We start from the raw sequence: 17,240 nt of genomic DNA on the forward strand, positions 1-17,240 counted from the left end.
TTTCCTAAGTGGACAGATTCATGGCTTTCAATTTTAGACATTTTAATTATATATGGCATATGATATACATAATCTTATCTTTATTTGGATGGTGATATCATCTAACTATTAACCATTTTGAATGGTATTTAAATTCAGAGGCTAAGAACTCTAGATTATTTAAAGACTGATGGCTTGTCCTGTGGTCCTGAAACCTTCTACAAGGCCAGTGAATCAGAATAACAGAAGTACAGCTTAAAGAGACAATAACAGTAAAGACAATTGCTAGGTTCTCCAAAACAAAGTTTGGAAATGTAAAGAAATTATTGTTATAGGAAAATTAAAAGTTGCTAGTTAACTGTGTATGGAACTTTAATATTTTTTCTTTTTTTATTAGATATTTTCTTCATTTACATTTCAAATGCTATCCCAAAAGTCCCCTACACCCTCCCCCGACCCTGCTCCCCTACCCACCCCCCTCTCACTTCTTGGCTCTGGTGTTCTCCTGTACTAAGGCATATAAAGTTTGAGAGACCAAGGGGCCTCTCTTCCCAATGATGGCCAAACAGGCCATCTTCTGCTACATATGCAGCTAGAGACACGGGCTCTGTGGGTACTGGTTAGTTCAAATTGTTGTTCCACCTATAGGGTTAATAGACCCCTTCAGCTCCTTGGGTAGTTTCTCTAGCTCCTTCATTGGGGGCCCTGTGTTCGATCCTAGAGATGACCTGTGAGCATCCACTTCTGTATTTGCCTGGCACTGTCATAGCCTCACAAGAGACAGCTATATCAGTGTCCTTTCAGCAAAATCTTGTTGGTATATGCAATAGTGTCTGCATTTGGTGGCTGATTATGGGATGGACCCCCGGGTGGGGTAGTCTCTGGATGATCCGTTCTTTCATCCTAGCTCCAAGCTTTGTCTCTGTAACTCCTTCCACAGGTATTTAATAAAGGACTCAACAATAGAGGAGATAGTAGAAGACTAAAGATAAATAAAAGTACAACAAAAATAGTAAAGAGGGGCTGGAGACCTCAACAGAGGAATGGATACAAAAAAATGTGGTACATTTACACAATGGAGTACTACTCAGCTATTAAAAAGAATGAATTTATGAAATTCCTAGGCAAATGGTTGGACCTGGAGGGCATTACCCTGAATGAGGTAACCCAATCACAAAAGAACTCAAATGATATGTACTCACTGATAAGTGGATATTAGCCCAGAAACTTAGAATACCCAAGATATAAATTACAATCTGCAAAATACATGAAACTCAAGAAGAACGAAGAACAAAGTGTGGACACTTTGCCCCTTCTTAGAATTGGGAACAAAACACACATGGAAGGAGTTACAGAGACAAAGTTTGGAGCTGAGACAAAAGGATGGACCATGTAGAGACTGCCATATCCAGGGATCCATCCCATAATCAGCCTCCAAACACTGAAAGGATCTTTACCTATCCTAAATCAGATAGGGGACTAATATCCAACATATATAAAGAACTCAAGAAGGTGGACTTCAGAAAATTGAATAACCCCATTAAAAAATGGGGCTCAGAACTGAACAAAGAATTCTCACCTGTGGAATACCGAATGGCAGAGAAGCACCTGAAAAAATGTTCAACATCCTTAATCATCAGGGAAATGCAAATCAAAACAACCCTGAGATTCCACCTCACACCAGTCAGAATGGCTAAGATCAAAAATTCAGGTGACAGCAGATGCTGGCGTGGATGTGGAGAAAGAGGAACACTCCTCCATTGTTGGTGGGATTGCAGGCTTGTACAACCACTCTGGAAATCAGTCTGGCGGTTCCTCAGAAAATTGGACATAGTACTACCGGAGGATCCAGCAATACCTCTCCTGGGCATATATCCAGAAGATGGTTCTATTTTTAACACTGGGTTTGCTGTGACAGCACACAAGCCTATTTGACTGGCTAGATCTCTTTGTTAAATATTTAGTATCTTTTGTAGAAAGGGGGTCTTGAAATATATATTTGAGAATGTTAACCATAACTCTAAGAGTTTTATAAATCTCCCTCTCTCTCTCTCCCTCTTCCTCCCCCTGCCCTCTTGTGTGTGTGTATGTGTGTGTGTGTGTGTGTGTGTGTGTGTGTGTGTGTATGTGTGTGTGTATGTGTGTGTGTATGTGTGTGTGTGTGCCCTCACATGTACTCATGCACTACAATGGTCCACTTGTTCCTGTGTATGTCAAAGTGCGTGTGTATGCATATGAGTACACTTGTGTTTAGGCCAAAGGTTAATGATTTTTAATGATTTTTATCTTTCTCAGGTACTGCATACCTTATTCTTTAATAAACACTTTCTCAATGAATCTGGAACTCACAGAGTCAGTTAGTCACTTAGTCTGCCATTATGTATTTATTATTTTATGCTGCAGAGTACTCCAACTATATTTAGGAAAACAGAAAGAATTTTCTTCCTTCCTTCCTTCCTTCCTTCCTTCCTTCCTTCCTTCCTTCCTTCCTTCCTTCCTTTCTCTCTCTCTCTTTCTCTTTCTTTCTTCCCACTCCAGATTTTATTCCCCCTGTCCACTTTTGACTGTTCCATATCTCATACCTCCTCCTCACTCTCTGTCTCCAACCTCCACCCCCACTCCCCAACCCTCCACCCCATCTGACCTCTAAACACACTGGGGCTTCCTGTCTCGTGAGGGTTAGGTGTATCATCCCTGATTGAACCCAGACCTGGCAGTCCTCTTCTCTGTTGGGTGCCTCATATCAGCTAATGTATGCTGCCTCATTTGTGTTCCAGTGTTTGACAGATCTTAGGGGTCCAGATAAATTGACACTGCTGGTCCTCCTACAGGGTCACCCTCCTCCTCAGCTTCTTTCAGACTTTCACTAATTCAACCACAGGGGCCAGCAGCTCCTGTCCATTGGTTGGGTACCAATATCTGCATCTGACTCTTTCAGCTGCTTGTTAGGTCTTTTGGAGTGCAGTCATGCTAGGTCCCGTTTTGTAAGTGCTCCATAGCCTCAGTAGTAGTGTCAGGCCTTAGGGCCTCCCCTTGAGCTGGATCCCACTTTGAGTCTGTCACTAGATATTCCTTTCCTCAGGCTCCCTCCATTTCCATCCTTGCAGTTCTTTCAGACAGGAACAATTATGGGTCAAGTTTTGACTGTGATGGCAACCACCTCCCTCATTTGATGCCCTGTCTTCTTGTTGAAGTGGGCTCTATTAGTTCTCTCTTCCTACTGTCCAGCCTTTTATCTAAGGTCCATCTCTTTGAGTCTTGAGAGTTTCTCACCCTCCAAGTCTCCGGTACATTCTGTAGGGTCCCTGCAACCTCCTACCTACCAAGGTTGCCTGTTTCAAATCTTTCTACTGGTCCTCAGGACTTCAGTTCTTTTCCTTCACCAATACCAGATCAGTTTTGGAGTACAGTCATGCTAGGTCCCTTTTTGTAAGTGCTCCATAGCCTCAGTAGTAGTGTCAGGCCTTAGGGCCTCTCCCCAAGTCCACTTTCCCTCCCAGTTCCCTCCATCCCTCCCCACCTGTGATTGCTTTCTTCTTCCTCACAAGTGGGACTGAGGTGTTCCTCCTAGGATGTTGCAAACCCCTTCAGCTCCTTGGGTAATTTCTCTAGCTCCTTCATTGGGGACCCTGTGCTCCATCCAATGGATGGCTGTGAGCATCCACTTCTGTATTTGTCAGGCAGTGTCAGAACCTCTCAGGAGACAGCTTTATCAGGCTCCTGTCAGCTAGCTCTTGTTGGCTTCCACAATATTGTCTAGGTTTAGTGGTTGTTTATGGGATGTATCCCCAGGTGGGGCAGTCTCTGGATGGTCATTCCTTCAGTCTCTGCTCCAATCTTTGTCTCTGTAATTCCTTGCATGGGTATTTTGTTCCCCCTTCTAAGAGGGGTCAAATTATCCACACTTTGTTCTTCCTTCTTGTGTCATCTGACCTGCATAAGGCATCCATTCAATTATGGCCAGGAGCTTCCTCTAGAAAGATAGTTTTTTAAACTTCACATAAAAGGCATTTATAGCCATCTATCTTTCTTCTGACAACCCAGTGATATTCTATTTTAGGGCTTGTCTTAATCTTTCTGACAGTTATTTGTGTTTTTAAATGGATGGAAGTTAAGAACTGCATGTGATCCCTCCCCATTTTATACTGAAACAGGCTTTGATTTTTTATCTTGTGTCCAATATTTGAAGTATGTCTTCAAATTGATCAAATTCCACTCTGAATGAATGAGTGAATATATGGTGATGATTGAGCTTTATAAATAAAATCAGTACAGTGTTAAAGTCATAGTAATATAAAATCAAGTTACTTCATAATGTAATACTTAGTATGAAAAACATAGACCAGAAGATAAAAAATTTCCAAATGTATTTTAGTTAGTATATATACACTAATCCTCAATCATTCATATCTCCATAATGTGTACCTAAACAGGTAATATAAGTTCCATTAAGAATATTGGAAATGTTCTTATGAAATAATCTGGAATCCTTATGTCAATGCAGACATATGAAAGCAATATATATATATGTATGTATATATATATGGAAATATTTATTTCTCATTCTCTTATTGAGAATTAGACTGACCAATAATATTTTAAACATTTGCAAGTTTTATAATAATGTTTATCAAATTACAAAAAAGATACATACCATTAAAAGGTTAAAAGTATTTAAGAGACTGAATTCCTACAATTACTTTAACTTGATTCACCAGCCATAGTAAATAGTCAACCCTGTCATGCCTATTGTCTGATTTCCTATGTTAAGCTCATCATTACGTTTTGGATGGTCTACAGTTATTTTGACCTCTGCACAGAAGAAATAGTCTCCTTTACATGAGGAAACAGACCTGGTTTCCTGGGCAAAGGGATCCTTTTTATTGAGAAACAAAAATGTGGGTACTATAAAAGCAGGGCAGACCCAGAGCAACAAACCTGGCATTTCTTGAATTTAAGAAAGTTTTGAAAAAAGTTTAATGCACCAGAGTGAGTGTATTATTAATAATTCCTTTCTTGAGAAGCTCAAACAGCTAGATCTGCTTTCAGCTCTTTCATGTTCTCTCTTCTGCTGATGTAGCGGGAGCAGCACATTCAAAGTAGAGCTAAAAGAAGCCTCGAAGCTCAGCCTCTGGGCAGTCGTTTTCAGTATTTATGAGTGCCTGTAAATGGCTAGTGAGCTTGTGGTAGCACCATTGATTCTATTTTTAACAGTTGACTTCCTCACAATCAATGGCATTGACCAAACCAACTGTCAAGTCAGCAGCAACAAGGGCTACCCATGCGGCAGCCTGCTAAGATGTGTTGTGGCACCAGGTGGGTGTCCCTCTCCACAAAGCCTTGAGCCTTGGAACAGGTCCCCTGGCATTAGATATGCCCAACCTCTTCTTTCATTGATGGCTGACCCCATTACCATAGAAACTTGATGGCCAAAAGCCCAGAAGCAAACTGTGCAGCTCTTTGGCACCCTCTGGTGACAAGTCTTCCTCAATCCAAAATTTCTCCTTGGTTTCAAAACCCTACATCCCTTTCAGGGCCACCCAGAACTGTTGGCAACTAGTGATGTGCAGAGGTCCTAATAAGTTAATTCCCCCTCCATTTCTTGCTATTCTTATTGTCTAAGAAAACCATAGGTGTGAAGATGAGCTCTTCTCACAGTGGTTTTAGAGGAGAGCTGGTCACGCCAAGTCAGTGCGTTCTCCCTGATGGGTTAAAATGAAGGTGATATGCTTTGAACTTTGAAGTACATTGTGGATAAATCAAAGTACTATCCTGGTTATGTAAGAGTCATGAGCTTAACTCAAGCTACATTATTAAAAGAGCTCTTACATAGAGGTAGAAACTTATCTAACATAATTCATGGCTTCCCAAGTACAGAGTACAACTCAGACACACAGACCTGGCCCTCATTCTCATTCTCGGCTCAGTTGAAGATGCAGTTTTGGTCATGTGAATGTCCTTTCTGAACCTTAACCTATTTAGCTATGGAACAAAGAACTAGGACATGTAGAAGGTGGAGATAACATGAGGTGGCCTGGGGTTGGGTTCTATGCTACCTACTGACTACAGATGAATACATAGGGGGTCATTTGGTGTTGAGATTTGAATATTTTAATGATAAAAGAGTTTAAGTGGTCTGTAGTTCCAACCAATTTCCTGTGTTCTCATTAATATCCAGTGAACCAGTCTGTTCAGCAATTCTGAAAACAAGGAAAGAATGGTGGAGTTTCATTTTAAACTCTCACAATTATGTATTTTAGAATAGTATTAGTAGTTTAATAAATGCTCTTTTTAAGTGTGGCCTTAAGCAACATAGGAGAACAAATGAATTAGAAAGAAGGATTTTATGGAATACTACAAAGTATTCATCATTTAAGTTTTCCTCCTAAGTATCCTCACTTATTAAATCTAACTAGGTACCAAGAATTTTAGATTCCTTATTTTATTTAATCCTTCTACCATACCAGCATGGTAGACTTGATTATTCTCATTTTGTAAAAAAAGAAACTAAGTCTCAGAGTTGTAGAGCAGCTTGTCCAAAAGAGAACACAACTCATAGAACTAAATTTCAGACTATATTTCAATAGCAAACAGAACCCAGTTTTGCCTGAAGGAACTCACTTAATTTAGATTAGTTAGCAAACATGGGTAGTTCAGAAAGATATTTCGACCCATTGTTCAGCCACAACAGTTCATATATGTTTTTTCCTAGTACCGGGCGATTGTGAGAATTCTTAGAATTAAGAGATCCAGTATGTAATATGTTTTACTACCAAGAAGTAATCTGTAAGCCAATGAGGGACCTTCATCCTTTAAAGTGTAATTTACAGTGGCTGAGCTCTAATTATTCATTTCTCTCTCCCACAAATGTGAGTATGTGTGTGTTGGGGAGACTGCAAAGTCAGTGTTATCTACATACTGACAGTCTCAAAGAAAGAACAAAAGACTAACAAAATGACATTCAGTTATGACTGAATGAAATGAGTGTATGTCATTTCTGTAGTGTTTCCTTAGAAATGAATAAACAATATGACCATATCACATTTAGTATTCCTTTGCTTTAGATCAGGTTCATAGTTCTTGGTGCTGAAGAGATCTAGGATCCTAAGATTTTAGAGGACAAAGGCACAGCCTAAAATCTTCAACAAACAGAGGTGCCAATGTGCCCTCCTGGGTACCTGAAACAGCCCTTTGCCTCCCACAGCACTGATACTGAGAAATGTCGGGAAAGTAAGTGTCTGAGCCTACAAGAGAGATTCTCTGGGTGAGAGGTCCTAAGTCCTGGACCATATATATGGTACTTTCAAAATTGGAAACTACTTTATAACTTACAGATCTCAGCATCAGAGATAGAAACAACACAAACTGCAGAAAAGAGAGATCGTGAACATTACAATACGAAGACAAGCAAAGAGTTCAGAATAAAATGTGCCAATGAAATACAAAAGGACTTTCTCCTCCTACAAAGAAACAATACTGACATTCTCAGTTCAAAAAGCAAACGATGCTCTTATATTTTGTATAAATGTCTCTCCGTTTTTCTTGGTTCATACTAAATCCCACATTTTCCTTTCTAACTCTTTATTTCAGGATGACTGGATTCCACTGAGTTTAAGGAAAAAATAGGAACTATAAACCTAAATTATAGCCAATCAAATGGTACTCACAGCTCAACTACTAGACAAATTGCAGCTCATGAAATTTGCTATGGGTCAGGAGACTGAGTAATTTTATTTTAATCAGTCTTATTTGAAGCTGGAATGCCGTTACAGCAAATCCTCTGAACAGGATTTTGGAGGGCTATAGTGGAGTCTTTTTCCTTTCCTCCTCCTTGTTTTCTTCATTCTAAGTAAACTGGAGGTCTCGGGCAGATAATGAGAAACGAAACCCCAAATGGTCAGATTTTGTTGCTGTTCTGAATGACAGCATATCTGGAGCTTGCGTGGGCCCTGGCCTTTTTTTCCTGTGTAGGATTAAGCAATCTAAATCGTGTCCACGACATCCATTTCCATGCTTAAATCCCATGCAGAGTTCAGCCCCAGCCCCAGAACCACAACTGCTTTGCTGATCTCTGGTTTTCTGTGGCGCAGGCTTTCTAGGATGCTGCTCAATGTCATGGGATGCCTTGAAAGCTCCCACAGGGCAGGGTGGACTGATATCAGAGCCACACAGCTGCGTGTGAGGGAAGGTAGGGGCACAAAGAGACTTTCAAAATCAGTTCTGTATGGTTCAGACTGTCACCAGGGCTTCCCAGTAATCCCTGGAATTGGAACTTGATATTTTCTGCATCTTAAAATGTAGTCAAAACTCAAGAACATTGGAAGCATGTGAGGACATACTAGTCCAAGATTTCAGTATTAGCATAGCTCACTCTCCTCTCCTCTGCTGTTAAAACACAGTATGTGCAATGGAGCCATAAAATAGTTAATGGCGAGGACAAGGAGAGGAAAGGACATGTTCTCAAAGGATAACAATTTAACAACAGCCCAAACAGATGTCAGTCTGGACCTAAGGCAATTGATTTTGAAGAACAATTTTTTTAGTTCATTTACACATCATGTGCTTGAAATAACTTGGATGGGGTTTGGGACATTGCTCTGTCAATAAGGTTTTTATCACCAGAGCAAAGTGATCTGAACTAGGGTCCCAAGCACCCATATAAAGACTGGATGTGGTCACATAGCACTATGGAGAAAGGCCCAGGCAGATTCCCAACATTCCATTGCCAGTGAAATGTCTCAACAGATGAAGACATTCACTGCATGGTCATGAAGACTTTTTGGAACCCCAGTTAAAAAAACTAAAACAGAGAACTGACTTCTCAAAATTGTCTCCTGTTTTCCACATGTGTCACAGAATTCCTGTATACATAGAGATTCATCCTCACCCCCACATACAAATACTAAAATAGATGGTTGACAGATTAGAAAGATAGATGAAAGGTATGTGTGTGTGTGCACATGTGTGTGTGTGTGTGTGTGTGTGTGTGTGTGTGTGTGTGTGTGTGTGTGTGAGAGAGAGAGAGAGAGAGAGAGAGAGAGAGAGAGAGAGAGAGAGAGATTATGTGGAGGGCAGAAGAGAAAAAAGCAGTGAACCTCAAGTCTTCATTTGGCTCTAAGCATATAGTTATATTTCTAATGGGTATGGGGAAAAACTGTCCTTCTCAACTGGAATAAAAAAAAGTAACTTTCCTTAAAATAACTTTGAAAGAGCTTTGCATGCGATTTTTTTCTACATCCTCAAATGGAAAGTACAAATATTCCCTCCCCCATGAGTGAGTTAGAATTGCCATTTCCATATCTTTAAGCTACTTTTTCTTTACTTAATTGGAAATCCCTGGACACTGATAATTGTGTTTCTAATAAGCTCCCTAATTTTCATTTAATGCATTTGCCCCTTATTTAAAACCTTTGATCATAAAGAGAAAATAAAAATAAGATAAAATAAGATTATCCAAGAATCCTGTCTCTGCTGTCCTTCTTTTTTCACCAGGAAATACAGTTTGTGTTGAAATAGTGTATTTAAAATTTGTTTAACATGGTTTATAAGAGCCATTTCACAAGAATTTAATGGTAACTCATGTAATTTTCCTCTTGTATTGAAAACATCTGAAGCACACATGTGTGTTGGCTTGATTTGTATTTCCTCCAGCATTCCCAAACTCTGCCCATCCTTTATAATATCACTCTCTGTTCTGACATGTTTAGTTGGTTAATATCATTTTCCATAAGCAGTATGTGGTACTCATGTTGAATTTCTGCAGTGGATTGTGTGTGTGTGTGTGTGTGTGTGTGTGTGTTTTTCACAATTAGGAGTCACAATGTGACTCTTGTCTAGGGAAGGAAGCTTAGCTTAGAAGACTTATTTTTACTTTTGAATTTCTAAGCCACAAAGAATCACTTCAAAATAAATAGATTGAGCAATAAGATAGTGGCACTATAAATTTGAGACAATGCATTTTCTTTGCAATTTTATCTGTTATACCATAAAACATATATTTTATATGTAGTGAAAGTGTTTTTGATTCAGCTTACCTGTTAGACTTCTAGTAGAAAAAGTTAATGGTGGAATACATTTAGAATACGTCTAAAAAGATCTAACTCAGAAAGAATGAATAAATTCTTATTCAGTGAGAAGTTGTAGATACCCCAGGAATGATAAACAAAGAAGGAAAGAAAATAACAGAAATTTGGTACTTTGATAAAAGTACTGATCTGCTAATGATCCTAGTTGTGCCAAGGATACTATAGAGAAGAATCTAGAATTAAGGAACCATCTTGCTTTTCCCTGCCCCACTTTCCTATGTCTTCATGTTCCTACAAACGAAATACAAATATTCGCCAACAATTTTAGGATTCCTTACCCCTCACAAGGATAAAAGGTGTAGTCTCCCCTCCCCCAGCCTGAAACCTGCTTGCTCAGGGGTGGAGCTTCCTGTTCATTCGTTCTGCCACGCCCACTGCTGGAACCTGCCGCTTTGCTGTTCCGAAGCCATCACATGCTCACCCTACTACTGGACCTGAGATTATTCGGCGGGAATAGGGTCCCCTCCCCCTTCCTTCATAACTAGTGTCGCAACAGTAAAATTTGGGCTTTGATCAGAATAACTGTCTTGGCTACATTTCTTTCTCTCGCTACCTAGCCCCTCTTCTCTTCCAGGATTCCAAAATGCCTTTCCAGGCTAGAACCCAGGTTGTGGTCTGCTGGCCAGACACAACAAAAAGGAAAATGGAGAAGGTTCAGAGAAGTTTGGGAGCATAAGGAATATCTGTCCCATTCTTGTGAAATAGAGGTACAACCTTGAGTGTCTGGCATGTCTAATGCTGTAAAGGCTATAGCCTCATGCAGTTCCACTGTGATTCATGAAGGTTCTAATTACTACTTCAGAATGCTTAGATTTAAAAAGGAAAATGTGTGGACACTCAAAATCCAAGTTTGGAAGCAATGAAAGAATTCACATGTCCATTCCCTTTCCCTGTAGTAAGCTGTTTCCTGTATGATTCTTAGCATACTTCTGTATTCTCTCTGATGATCCTCAGTTCCAAACATTGATAATGCCTTAGATCATGTGTATATATGAAGATATTTACTCAAATTAAACTTACTATTTTGTATCCTTTAGAACACTGCTAACCCAAGGAAGCAAAATTGCAGGTAGAATTCTTTTATTATTATTATTATTAAATTAGGTATTTTCTTCATTTACATTTTCAATGCTATCCCAAAAGTCCCCCCATATCCTCCCCCCAACTCCCCTACACACCCACTCCCACTTCTTGGCACTGGCATTACCCTGTACTGAGGCATATAAAGTTTGCAAGACCAATGGGCCTCTCTTTCCAATGATGGACAACTAAGCCATCTTCTGATACATATGCAGCTCGAAACAGGAGCTCTGAGGGGGTGGGGTACTGGTTAGTTCATATTGTTGTTCCACCTATAGGGTTGCAGACCCCTTTAGCTCCTTGGGCACTTTCGCTAGCTCCTCCATTGGGGGCCCTGTGATCCATCCAATAGCTGACTGTGAGCATCCACTTCTGTGTTTGCTAGGCCCCGGCATAGCCTCACAAGGGACAACTATATCTGAGTCCTTTCAGCAAAATCTAGCTAGTGTATGCAATGGTGTCACCGTTTAGAGGCTGATTATGGGATGGATACCTGGATATGGCAGTCTCTAGATGGTCCATCCTTTTGTCTCAGCTCTAAACTTTGTCTCTGTGACTCCTTCCATGGGTGTTTTGTTCCCAATTCTAAGACGGGGCAAAGTATCCACATTTTGGTCTTTGTTCTTCTTGAGTTTCATGTGTTTTGCAGATTGTATCTTGTATCTTGTGTATTCTAAGTTTCTGGGCTAATATCCACTTATCAGTGAGAACATATCATGTGAGTTCTTTTGTGATTGGGTTACCTCAGTTAGGACTATGCCCTTCAGGTCCATCCATTTGCCTAGGAATTTCATAAATTCATTCTTTTTAATAGCTGAGTAGTACTCCATTGTGTAAATGTACCACATTTTCTGTATCCATTCCTCTGTTGAGGGGCATCTGGGTTCTTTCCAGCTTCTGGCTATTATAAATAAGGCTTCTATGAACATAGTGGAGCATGTGTCCTTTTTACAGGTTGGAACATCTTCCCAGAAAGATGTGCTGTGTGTGTGTTGGAACATATGCCCAGGAGAGGTATTGAGGGATCCTCCGGTGGTACTATCTCCAATTTTTTGAGAAACTGCCAGATTGATTTCCAGAGTGGTTGTACAAGCTTGCAATCCCACCAACAATGGAAGAATGTTCCTCTTTCACCACATCCTTGTCAGCATCTGCTGTCACCTGAATTTTTGATCTTAGCCATTCTGACTGGTGTGATATGGAATCTCAGGGTTGCTTTGATTTGCATTTCCCTGATGATTAAGGATGCTGAACATTTTTTCAGGTGCTTCTCAGCCATTCTGTATTCCTCAGGTGAGAATTCTTTGTTTAGCTCTGAGCCCCATTTTTTAATGAGGTTATTTGATTTTCTGGGGTCCAGCTTCTTGAGCTCTTTGAATATATTGGATACTAGTCCCCTATCTGATTTAGGATAGTTAAAGATCCTTTCCCAATCTGTTGGTGGCCTTTTTGTCTTATTGACTGTGTCTTTTGCCTTACAGAAGCTTTGCAATTTTATGAGGTCCCATTTGTCTATTCTCGATCTTACTCCACAAGCCATTGCTGTTCTATTCAGGAATTTTTCCCCTGTGCCCATATCTTTGAAGCTTTTCCCCACTTTCTCCTCTATAAGTTTCACTGTCTCTGGTTTTATGTGGAGTTCCTTGATCCACTTAGATTTGACCTTAGTACAAGGAGATAGGAATGGATCAATTCACATTCTTCTACATGATAACCACCAGTTGTGCCAGCACCATTTGTTGAAAATGCTGTCTTTTTTCCACTGGACTGCTTTTGCTCCCTTGTCCAAGATCAAGTGACCATAGGTGTGTGGGCTCATTTCTGGGTCTTCAATTCTATTCCTTTGGTCTACTTGTCTGTTGCTATACCAGTACCATGCAGTTTTTATCACAATTGCTCTGTAGTACAGCTTAGGTCAGGCATGGTGATTCCTCCAGAGGTTCTTTTATCCTTGAAAAGAGTTTTTGCTATCCTAGGTTTTTTCTTATTCAAAATGAATTTGGAGATTGCTCTTTCTAATTCATTGAAGAATTGAGTTAGAATTTTGATGGGGATTGCATTGAATCTGTAGATTGCTTTTGGCAAGATAGCCATTTTTACAATGTTGATTCTGCCAATCCATGAGCATGGGAGATCTTTCCATCTTCTGAGATCTTTAATTTCTTTCTAGAGACTTGAAGTTCTTATCATACAGATCTTTCATTTCCTTAGTTAGAGTCACGCCAAGGTATTTTATATTATTTGTGACTATTGTGATGGGTGTTGTTTCCCTAATTTCTTTCTCAACCTGTTTATCATTTGTGTAGAGAAAGGCCATTGACTTGTTTGAGTTAATTTTATATTCAGCTACCTCACTGAAGCTGTTTATTAGGTTTAGGAGTTCTCTGGTGGAATTTTTAGGGTCACTTATATATACTATCATATCATCTGCAAAAAGTGATATTTTGACTTCATCTTTTCCAGTTTGTATCCCCTTGATCTCCTTTTGTTGTCGAATTGCTCTGGCTAGGACTTCAAGTACTAAGTTGAATAGGTATGGAGAATGTGGACAGCCTTGTTTATTCCCTGATTTTAGTGGGATTGCTTCCAGCTTCTCACCATTTACTTTGATATTGGCTACTGGTTTGCTGCAGATTGCTTTTATCATGTTATGTATGGGCCTTGAATTTCTGATCTTTCCAAGACTTTTTATCATGAATGGGTGTTGGAGTTTGTCAAATGCTTTCTCTGCATCTAATGAGATGATCATGTGGTTTTTGTCTTTGAGTTTGTTTATATAGTGGATTATGTTGATGGGTTTCTGTATATTAAACCATCCCTGCATCCCTGGAATGAAACTTTCTTGGTTGCAGGTAGTTTTCTTTGAATAAATTTTAAAGAACTGCATCAAACCAGAGTTGATGAATCTCAATTTGCTTAAAATACATTTGACATAAATAATGCATTATCCCACAGTTGATCAAATAATGTTCAACAACTGTGGAAATGGGAGAGCCTTGTTAGGATGATGAATTTCATGGAGGCAGCCCTCTTCAGTGGTGAGATATCCCGCCCATCTAGAAATGAGCAAATTAAAGCTAAGTCATAACTATTTAAAAGGACATTCAAATGAGACATTTTTTAACCAAATTAAAACTGTAAAGTATAGAATAGGGGCTATAACAGTAAAACTCGATAAAAAGTATTTTCTTACCCTGACTTTCCATATTTACCTAATTTCTTTTTGCATCTTGAAGACTAATTTTTATTTTAGAGAAAACGTATTCACTGAATTCAATGTATCAAAACTCTATTTATTACTCATAGTGCTTAAGTACTTCAGGACTCTCCAATTTTCTTTCCATAATGTATCTACCATAATCTTCCAAATCACAAAATCAGGTATCAGGAAAGTGGGAACAGTTTCTGCCAAAATCATGATTGAATTCCATGTAAGCTAAAAATGCATTCACCTATTTACCAGTTATCCGTGGCTGCTGTTGACTGATGCATCCAATGGCACATGCTTCTAAGGATGGTTTTCCTGGCTCTTAGCAGTGGAAGATGGGGATGTTGAAGTAGTCTGCACATTGAGGTAGCCCAAACAAGAAAACCCACACTTTTCTACTTTCAATACTGGGGTGTGAACTCAGGACCTTCCCTTTCATTTCACCTGAGAGAGAGTCTCTCAGTTACTAAGAGCATATTAGAGTCTGTACTCTAAGAAGACTTTGAATTTTATTCCTCCTGCTTCAGCCCCTTAAATATTTGTATTTCCAGAATTGCATGCCCAGGATCAGCTCATTAAATTCTTTCAGTCATCCACAAATTGAGGTTTTCTGTTATTGGGGAATAATCACACCTTTTCTCCTTTTATTTCTGTTACACGGATGCATTTCCTCTTCCCACTCCTTTCTGTTTCTTTACTTTTACTTTCAGCAACACATCGTTATGAAACATTAACAAAGCAAAGAATATTCTGTTATCAGCTGAAAATTGTAACATAATTTGAAAATCAAAACTTTCACCTGTGATAAATTTTAAGTTTAGATAATAAACATGATCAAATTGAGAGTTACATAATTGTTTTCAAATGTTCAAGCATAGATTCTCTAGTATGGTAAGTAGGAAATATCCTATATTCAGAAGGTAGTTCACAGGCCGCAGAAAAGTCAAAGCCATCTTCCAATAGTTAAGAATCTCTGGTGTCTGTAAAGCAGATATGGTGAGGTTGAGAATCTAAAGGTATTGTGATTGAAATACTGAACAGCCCACTGTGAGATGCCCAGGAAAAATAAATAAATAAAATAAAACCAACCTTGACTCAAAATAAGATATGATACAGGGGAGTGTCCCTTAGATCAATCTCTTCCTATCTTTCTCATTTTTAAAGAGTTCCTTTGTTCTATATTTAATGTAAAGTTACAGATGGGAAAGTCCTTGACTAAAATATAAAATTTCAAGGCTTCGTGAACCACTGATATCAAATTAACATATAATAAAGACTCACTAATGAAGACTTTGAATCGCATGAGTCTCTCGGAGACACATTCAGAATGGTGTAGTGCTCTTCTTTGAAGGACAGGTTGGGCTTGCATTAGACACACACAGAAGTTATATTCAAAACTGAAACAGCTGCTGGAATCTGAGTGTTTTCCTCAGAGCAGATGTGTGACCAATGGGAACAGTTGTTAGAAATAAGTGCATGGTAAAAATTACTGCTTGCTTGGCTTGAAGTTAAAAAGTCTCTAAAGACAGGGAATCACTTTTCCAATTCTACTTCCCAAACAGCTCTCAGTGAACTGAGGAAATAACGGGTGAAGAATAAGCACCATGCCCTTACTGTTGATATTCCTGTCCCTACTTCTAACTGATTTCCAACTGATCGGTGACATCACTCGCACTCAAGAGTTATGGCCAGAGCCACAATACTATGATATGACTGAGTTCCTTAGATAGGACTCTCTGTAAGTCCTATCTGGTAAGTCAAACTTGAGTCCATTACAAATTGCATCATCCCAGCATTCTCTCTCTCTCTCTCTCTCTCTCTCTCTCTCTCACACACACACACACACACACACACACACACACACACACACACACACAGCATTGATGTGCCATTTCATGATATCATATAAGATTCTACACTACTCTGAGAACATTTAGTTGAATAAAAGTTTGAGCATTGTTCTGAATAGTTCAATGTTAATCTTGCTTTTTAGGTCTGGGTTCCTTGGGTTCCTTCAATACATGTGTGTAATCTACTCAGGGCCTCCAATGGAGGAGCTAGAGAAAGCACCCAAGGAGCTAAAGGGATCTGCAGCCCTATAGGTGGAACAACAATATGAGCTAACCAGTACCACCTGGAGCTCCTGTCTCTAGCTGCATATATATCAGAAGATGGCCTAGTCGGCCATCACTGGGAAGAGAGGACCATTGGTCTTGCAAACTTTATATGCCTCAGTACAGGGGAATGCCAGGACCAAGAAGTGGGAGTGGGTGGGTAGGAGAGTGAGGGGGGGGGAGGGTATGGGGAACTTTCGGGATAGCATTTGAATTTGAAATGTATATAATGTATCTAATAAAAAATTTTAAACACACACAAAAAATTGTAAAATAGTCACTTTGATATTCGAATAGGTGGATGATTTCTATATAAAGCAAATGGTTTTTAACATACATGTTGTAAAATCAATGTCTTCGAATGTGCAATCATTGTGGTTGACACACAAAGTTTTGATCAAAAAATGAGTGCAGTTGTTTAATTTACAACTCTACATGTATGATAAACTGAGTAGACTTACTTTCATAGTGGATTCCTGGTAAATACATTATCATGGAAACACTTCTTAACAAAAGTAATAATTTCTATTGTTGTCAATTGGTTTTGTTGTTAAAATGAAACTCATATGTAATGCAGTTAACCAGTAATAAGAAATGAAAAATGAAGAACTTTTCTGTGACTCAGATTAATATGCTTCGTGTTGCTCTTTACGGCTCTAGCCCTCATTTCTACGTATAAATACATAATTGCACAATGTTTTCATGGAAATTATACCTCCAAATATATCCAAGTAACTCTTTTGTTCACAAATATTTTATGTACTTTACATGTAA

The sequence above is a fragment of the Mus musculus genome, chromosome 18 (genome assembly GCF_000001635.26).
Source record: "Mus musculus strain C57BL/6J chromosome 18, GRCm38.p6 C57BL/6J".
Classification (NCBI taxonomy): domain Eukaryota; kingdom Metazoa; phylum Chordata; class Mammalia; order Rodentia; family Muridae; genus Mus; species Mus musculus.